The 9,400-nt window shown below is 29.3% G+C and overlaps 1 long non-coding RNA gene across 1 annotated transcript in view; it reads right to left on the reverse strand.

The window, feature by feature from the left end:
* The window catches only part of LOC143195895 (uncharacterized), a 57,883-nt gene extending 50,033 nt beyond the window's left edge, over positions 1-7,850 (reverse strand). The window contains exon 1 of the long non-coding RNA XR_013005607.1: positions 7,425-7,850. This is a non-coding gene — a long non-coding RNA (uncharacterized LOC143195895). The remainder of the gene's footprint in view (positions 1-7,424) is intronic.
* Between the last annotated feature and the right edge of the window lie 1,550 nt (positions 7,851-9,400).

Raw genomic sequence — 9,400 nt, forward strand, 5'->3', positions numbered from 1 at the left:
AAATTTTGTCAAAAAAATGTGTTATATTATTGTAGGCCGGGGACTTTTCAGTTGACTGTTATCCTTCTATAGAAGCATTAATACCAATGCACGTTTCTCAGTAAATTCAGAGTGCAAAAGAAGAAATATAGAAACAAACATTTTGAAAATCCATACAACCATTTCGATAAATAATTGTTTTTATCTAGAATCTCGAAATATCAAATGCAATCCTGGTATACTTTGTAATAAGTATAGCTGCTTTCTGTATGTTCCGCAGGTAACTAACTGTGTACATATATTTTCATTTTCTCTTGCTACGAACTCCCAAAGAGACCTTATATATCCTCACTATCATACAACTAATTTTACAACAGGAGATTTATGAGTACCGCTCCATGACTGTTAGTTCAACTAGCGTATGACGTAAGTTTTTAGCAAAAAATATGATATTACTATATTTTGTTATATGTATTTTAAACTTATTGATAAACCCTCAAATTGACAGAAATTTCGAGCAGATCTAGAAATTATCAAGAAGTTTTCGATACCGATATAATAATTTTGTTAAATTACATCATAGAAAAAAACCGCCATTATTGTAACGGACTCATATATTAACTAACATAACTTATACAAATATTTTTATATACTGTATACTCATTCCCGTTAAATTTTGAAGGAAGAAAAATAATACATTACGTATATATCTCAAAATGCCTATCGAGCTTTTTATTTAGAAAGAATTTTAGCGTCCAAAAAATCAATTCAAATTAATTTTATATATATTTTTTTAATTAAAATAGGCTCCATCAACAAGTAGTATTGATACAGAAATTATGGTGTTAAAATTATTGTTATCAAGTTGCCAAATATACATTATAGTTAAAATAAGTTGTATTTAACACAATTTTCTCAAATGACCGGTCATTAAAGTCAAAATATACTGTGAGTGGCTACTATTGGAATAACGACAGTACATTAACTATCACAAATGGATTTATAAAAACACATATTTCGGTAAAGCGTATTAATAACAAATAATGTATTTGATCACATATTACCTGAAAATAGAGCTATTCGCCATGATAAGTATACATATAAATATTCTAATAAATTTTCAAAAATCTTAGGTCTGAAAAATATTAAAAATATGTGGATTTCATGAAATAAATATCGTTCTATCTGTATTTGTATTTGTCCAAGACCAGCACTTACGCACTGTAGAGTACATAATTAGTACGCAAAAGGAATTATTTTGATCATTTTAAAATAATAAACACCGATTTTTTTCTGATAAATCTTTATTTCCTTAAAAATAATATAGTAGAAATTTCATGATTTCATGGTTAGGCAAAACACGCCAAAGAATTCTCTTCAGTCATCTCAATCGCTTCGTCAATTTCTAAGCAGTCTGAAAGTTCTTTGAGAGTTTCAGCTTGCTTTTCATGCAATAAGTCTTGCAATTCAATTCCTTCGAACTTATTTGATGTTCTAGACCGTTATTTTTATTGCTATCATAATCAGCACTTTTTAGTCATTGAAACCAATTTCGGCTATTGAAATATGACGAAGCAGCATCACCATAAATTCCTAAAAGTCTCTAATGGGTTTCGGCAGTAAATTTCTTCAAGTCAAACAATAACGTTCAATTAAAAACAGCTCATTGTCTGGTTTATATTCACAATGAGGAATTATTATCTGAATGAATATAATTTCAATATTGTTTGTGCGTTTCACCCACCAGAGGCCAGATAGATACTTTTTCAATTACTGGACATCCTGCTCGCATGATTTAGCTTCCTCTGGCTTCTAGTTATTCTACAAACTTAACCAAATGCTTTGATACATAAGAATGCGGCTACTGGAAACATTAAAAGCAAATAGGAGAAGACTTCGAAAGCCATTCTAGAAACATAATTCAACAATTGGTTCGAAGACTCGAAAAAACCTTGATCCTTTAATATTAATGCATAATAAAAAAATAAAAATGCAAGAATATTATTTGACGTTTTTGTTTTAAAAAACAAAAGTGTAAAGAAACGGAAAAAATGATACGCCACCTTCTTGCATGTAGACTTCAAAATTATGGCTATGACAATTATTTTGTCAGAACATAAACTACAATAATTGACCACTTTAGTACACTGCTATTACAAAATGAAATAAATCATAGGGTTTCTCTCTCTGACAGAACACCCAAAATTCTTGCTTATTTTCTAAGAATAATAACATATGCCGACTGTTTTCTTGGTGGGATAGAACAGAACATCGCCGATTAATTTTTTATAAAGTTTTAAGCGGACTGTTGACCTTAAATGAAATGAGAATATGACATTATATGAATGTTATGGAGTCCTAGTATTAAGACACTTGAAAAAGAAAGATTAGCTTATAATTAATTTTAAATGAGTGAATATCGCAATATTCTTAAACTTAACTGCTCTATTTTACAATAACTAATCATAATACGTGCTAATATCTTAAAAAAAGAACTATTTAAGGATATATAGAAAATAGTTTGCTTTATTCTTAAATTATATCTCTTAAAAGCCCCTTTTTGGTAACTATGGTTGATATGAAATTTAAACAATTATTTCGAATTTTTAGTAATTTTTATGGTATTGAGAATGAACTTCGTTGAATAAGGCATTTTATTTTTATTCTAAAGTTTATAACTGCAGTATAAAAGCTTTATAAACTATTTTTAATCTAATACTTATTATCATGTTAAGGATATTAATATAAATTATTATATTATAATATTTATAGGACTTTTGCTTTGCTATAAGAGAAGAATATATATGTCTTTAAGTCTTTGAATAATTATATAAACATTAGATGTGGAACTAATCTATTTAATAAATAACGTTCAATTATATCATAATTAAACAACTTTATCAACAATCTTTACTATTGTGTTTAATGAATATCAAATTGCACAACATTTATTTATTGTTTGTTGAATTTAGTGATGAATAGAACCTGTCAATTTGACTAATTTACAATGAATATAAATGAACACAATAGCGAGTAAATAATTATTTGAAAACACTACAAACATTAAAAAAACAACTTTCTTGAACATTTCAATCAAGGAGCTTTAAGTAAACAATGACCATAGAATGAATAACAGAAACATCTGAGGAGCATATAAAAAGATGACATTAATGACAATGATGCTTTTGTTTAAGTGATACCAATTTTTTTTTGCAACCAATAACTATTTTTTACAAAATGATTTAATGAAACTTATCTTTACCAGGACATAAAGCACTAGCAGACTGGGTATTTCAATGGATATAAATGGCTAAATGTGACAAAATTTAATGGCCAGAAAACACGAAACAGCTTTGAAATTATATGACTAATCTGTTTTATTATTAGGGACGAAGTTGCCACAGGATCATTAAAAAACAAATAAAAAATCATGTTAAAATAGGCATTCTTTTCAATGTATATGTAGATTTATAGATATAACTCACTAAATAAATAAATTGCCCACAAATTTAAAATAAAACCTAAAATCTGAAATCAAATTATTATTATTTGTTCAAAAGATGAAAATATTAAGACGTTTCAAATTTCTATAAAAAGAGACGTAACACATTTCAATATTAAAAAATTCAATAAATTATAGATTTAATCATTAAAACAGCAATACTAAAACTTTTGTATATATATATATATATATATATATATATATATATATATATATATATATATAATCTTGATTATTGTCGTGAATTTTTTTAAGAATACTCAATATATTTTGAAAAATCGTGGTGAAAATAGAATATAAAAAACTTGGTATTCGTTTTAGTCTAGTGTATAACCAGAAGTTGAATCAAGTAAATTGGGTTGTTCTAAGTTAAGTTATTGACTAAAATTTCACAAAGAACCACTGCAGAGAAGAGTCATTATCCTAGCGAAAAATAAAAGTCCTAAGATGAATATCTTCATGCAAGCGACTCATGACAGTTAAATAACATACCCAGTTGACAGTTTAGTCACACGTAAGGAACTTTATTAAGAATAACACCACGATTTTAACATCTTACAATTATTTAGGCATATAGCAAAAACAGAAAAAGTTTACAATAACAATTAATTAAACGATTAAGGGACGTCTTAAAAATGTTCATTCAATAATTAATTTTCTGTTCATTTACTCATAGTATTATCATTATATTTGATTTATGTTCTTTTTACCGCTTTTTGCTGTTGATGAAGGGAATATATCTATAACGTTAATAGCACATGGTAATTTGTGGTATGGTAATGTGGTAGATTATCTAGATCATTATTACGCCACAAAAAGTGGTTCATATTACCCTGCAATACAAACTTGCAGAATATCTTCGAGTATATTAGCTGCTTAAAGAACTAGTTCTTTATCATCATAATTTTCCAGTTTCATACAACAGGTTTATTCTTCATGCGTTTTTTTCGGTTTTGTTTTTACAATATTCAAGTTGATAACTATAATAATAGTGCAAAAAATATCGTAATGAAATTATGAGGAAAAATGTAATAACATATTTATTTATCGAAACTATAAGAGTAATATCGCTTTACTCCCTTAAATTGCTCAACAGAAAGCTGTACTTTATTATTCAGAGAAGCTTCATAATTCAGAGTAACAATAATGTATGGGTTGCTTGTGTGAAGAAGTTAAAACAAAAGGAAAATTGTTACCAAATTTCAAAAACAGTGAGCAATCATAATTACAGTATATTTTAAAATTAAGAAATATCTAATCACTATTAAATTATTGTTTATGTAAGAGTCTGAAGAGTTTACAATTAACTACTTAAATAAAGGATCTGTTGAAAATAAACATCTCAAGAGAAGACAAATCACAAAGATGATTCAGTATGTTATTCTGAAATTCTAACGCAAAATAGATAATATTAATGAAGCTCTACCTTAAAAACTACCTTAAAATCAGCAGACAATATCATTTTGCATTGTGACAGAAAATATATTTTGTCTTCTACCCTGTGTGTAATTAAATTCGCATTATCCCATCGTTTCCCGACTTTGCATCATATAAAACATATTGCTAATTAACAACATAATTAGCACAAACACAAAACGTTGTTTCCGCTTTCGGAAAATCAGACAAACCGAATGAAAAGACGAGATCATATGGCACAATACTGCTACAATAATATATATATATATATATATAAACAAAGTGAAATAACTGGTTTTCAATTAATATTATGGTATAATAATGGTTAAATTATGTATTATAATTGATTATAATGAATTATTAATTATATATTATAATAATGAATAGTTTTTATTATTTTACTTTAACTTTTAGTCTTTTAGATATCATACATATTCTTGCAGTCCATAGTGTACCCGATTCTTTTAACTATCTTAAATAGTAACTCTTTCTGAAAAAGTTTTATAGATATATCGATATTTTTATCCATATTAAAGAAAAATTAACAATATTTCTTACACATATTAAATAAAATTTTAATTATGTTTATAAAGCATTTTAAATTTATACTTAATTTTAAATATTTGATGCATTTAGGCACTTAATTTCAAAGGTTGTTGCAAAAACAATATATTTAATATTTTATTTCTCCGATATACACATAAATAAGGTGTAAACTAGATTTCACTTAATTATGCTATTAAAGGAAGTATTCATTAAATAATTTTTATTGAATAATGAATAATGGATGAAGCTATGTTACTATTTTTAGAACAAAATTTTATAGGAATAATAGACAGGCATTAGAAACTAATTTTAAATCAGTCTGATACGAAAACGAGCTCGAAGAAATGAATATCGTGTTTTAGGTTATTAATATAGTTATTTCCCAACAAAATACCTAAACATTTATAGGTTTTGGCTTTTAATTCTTATATGAATATCTGAACACTTCCTGTGAACTAAAATCGGGCTAAATACCTTCCATATTATTGAGGGATTAGAAACTGATACTTGATGATAGTTATTTATTTCAACACGTTCAATTATTATCTCCTTTTATTTGTAAAAGTCTGTCATAAATGAAAATTAAGATTTTCAATAGACCATGTTATTCAATGTATGTTTTATCGTGGGTTATTACTTGTTTTAGTGCTATACGCTCGCATTCTTATCAGTACAAGTAACCATTATCAACAAACTTATATATAGTAATTCTAAGACGCATTCACATTCAAAAATATAGTATATACTATTTTTAACAAAATAACTATTAATATTACGTATTTGTAAACATTTTAAAGGTAATGTATAGATCTATATATATAGTAATATATTGAATAATAAAAGACTATTTCCAAAAAAACGTACTTAATTTCTTCAAAGCGTTCAAGTATTTATAAAAAAATATACTTTCATTGAATTAAACATCTGTATAATATATGGAACATTCTTATCAATGATTTTAATTATTTACTGCATAGACCTATGTTTTGAAAGGCTAATGGTTCATACAATGACTAAATAAATTCCTTTAATATACTTTTCTAAACACTCAAAAAATAAAGTGCCTAGTTGTGTTGGCTATTATTCTAATATACATGATAAAGTCAAAGAATAATTCCCAATTTGTTTTATTTATGTATTCCTTAAGAATATTCTTATATATAAGGTTCTTATTCACATAATTTTAGTAAATATATTGATACAGTTATTTTATATTCTATTTTAGTTTTAGCGTTTACCAATTGTGGATTTATGGTAAAACATTATTTATTGGTTATTATTGTCTTTAATTAATATTCTTTCTGCTTTCTAATCAGTGGAAAAGTAATGCCTATTTTATTTTCGTTACTTCAATGTTAATATGTTTTAAAATACAATCATATATTTCATTAATTAATATATACCATAGATATTTCTGATATTATGTCATAATTATTGTCTTTAGTCAATTATGAGAATTAGAAGATGATGGTTTATGGAAATCTTGCAAAACTGGGTGTAATTCCCGATTAATGTTAATTAAGCGATAATTGATACTGTCTTATAAACTATAATATTTAGATTTGATATTTGTTTTGATAGAATATATATGTTTTAATTTCAAAATTATATACTATTTTAAAGAACTTTTTGTTAATCACCTATTGATCACAATTATGTATTCTTCATAAAAATCACTTGAACATAAAAATATATAAAAATATATATATATATATATATATATATATGTTGCAGTAAAATCATCAAACGAAATGATGTAAACACGAAAATATTCTAAAAATGAAAAAGATCCTAAGATTTTTAAATTAAAATAGAATTTAATTAGACCTTAATAAACCAGAATCCAATTTTTTTTTAATGAAAACTAGCCACACGGTTTAACCGATTTTATTGTGGCACGTACTAGAATAAAAGAACGTAATATTCAACAAAAACTGCAATTAAAAAGTCATTGATTAAAGATAATGGTAATTGGTCCTACCAGGTTCATCCTCGATATGCGCTGCATCTAAATTGATATCCTGCAGCAGGACGATGAGAAACATCAGCAGCAATCTGACGCAGAGCTTCCCAAGCACTTTTCCCACCATAGCTTAACAGTACACTATTTCTTAGTTACACAATGGCGAATAACTTCACACAAAACACAAAGCACCACAGACCTCCTCCAGAACATCCAACACACCGATCAAACAGCAACAATGATTGTTTTCGACGAGAGTGTCATCGAACAAATCTAAAATATCCACCGCGTAAGGACGATTTGACTGTCGGTAAATCACAATTTAAAGGACGCGCGCGAATCTCGCGACCGTCGACAACGTCAAAGAGGGAAATCGGAATCGAAACTGATGATATCCGAGACGACAGGCTCAGCAGCTCCCTGGTGCAACGAAAGCAGCGGACGTTTGGCCACTGGCGTCGGTGGCGCTAAAGGTTTCCCCGACGCGCTTACACATCGGCCAATCGCCAACGTGCCGACGGCATCCGAACGCCCACGAACGCGGTGGTGGTTGTACGGACCTCTTCGCCACCTTTTGGCGATGGTGTGTGCGGCCGGCACTCGGTTGGTTCAATCGGTTCTGATTAGGACCGTGTCGTAAGATGCAGAAGCCAATGGTCCGGCAACGGAAGCTGAGGATGTTGATTATCTCTCGATGTTGACCATTTGCATTGATATGTTTCGACTTTTTAGGGAATTTTTTGGTATTATATGTTTGTTAAGTTCGACATTTCCATTTATTCTAATTACACATAACAAATCAATTGTAAAATCTCCGGCCTATCACAGTAAAACACATTTTTTTTACATTTTTTTTAATTCAACATAATTCCCTTCAAGGGTGGCTTGGATACCATTTTTGTAGTCCAATTTGTCCTTTGGTTTAAAACAGGCTTCAGTTTCGGTGATCACCTCTCATACGACGAAAATTCATTACCAGCGAGATTTCTTTTGAGATCTGAGAACAGGAAATAGTCGCTGGGCGCCAGATCTGGAGAGTACGGTGGATGAGAGAGCAACTCGAAGCACAATTCATGGATTTTTGCCATCGTTTTATCTGGTTTGTGATAGGGTGCATTCTCTTGGTGAAGCAGCACTTTCTTTTTCTTTAAATGCGGCGGCGATTTTTCGGCGATTTCGTCTTTCAAACGGTCCAATAACACTATGTAATAGTCGCTGTTGATGGTCCTTTCTTTTTCAAGGTAGTCAATGAAAATTATTCCATGCGCATCCCAACATACAGACGCCATAACCTTGTCAACCGACCGTTGTGTCGTCCCACCTTTGGCGCGGGTTCATCGTGTGCAGCCCACTCGGATGACTGTCGATTGGATTTCGGAGTGAAATGATGGAGCCATGTTTCATCTATTGTCACATTTTGACACAAAAACTCTATTTTTGCTTGATTTTTGGTTTATTACGCTTGATCATCTTCAAACGCTGCTCCGAATCATCAACTCGTCGTTGGTTTTGGTCAAAAGTGAGCTCGCGCGGCACCCACTTTGCAAAGAGCTTTCTCATACCTAAATATTCGTGAATGATATGATGTACACGTTCAATTAATATCTTTAAAGTGTCTGCTATTTCATTTAATTTCAATTTACGGTCAATGAAAATCATTTTGTCGATTTTTTTGGTGTTTTCGTCGGTAACAACCTCTTTTGGGCGTCCTCTGCGCTCACCGTTTTCGGTACTCATTTCACAACGTCTGATGATTTATTTTCCTGGGGAAGTGTCCGGGAACTCGGCATCAAGCCAGGTTTTTGCTTCAACTGTATTTTTCTCTTCAAAAAGCAATATTTTATCAACAGGCGAAATTCCTTTCTATCCATTTTTTTCACGATGAGGAATGCATATTGATGTATTTTCTCGCACTCGTCTTGCTTGTGAATTAATCCAAGTACAAATAAAATGTAGTAATAAATTAATTTATAATTAAGACTATACTAAGCGTA

This window comes from Rhynchophorus ferrugineus, unplaced genomic scaffold, assembly GCF_030347505.1.
Source record: "Rhynchophorus ferrugineus isolate W39M unplaced genomic scaffold, kcgeb_rfMv2 rfM4, whole genome shotgun sequence".
Classification (NCBI taxonomy): domain Eukaryota; kingdom Metazoa; phylum Arthropoda; class Insecta; order Coleoptera; family Curculionidae; genus Rhynchophorus; species Rhynchophorus ferrugineus.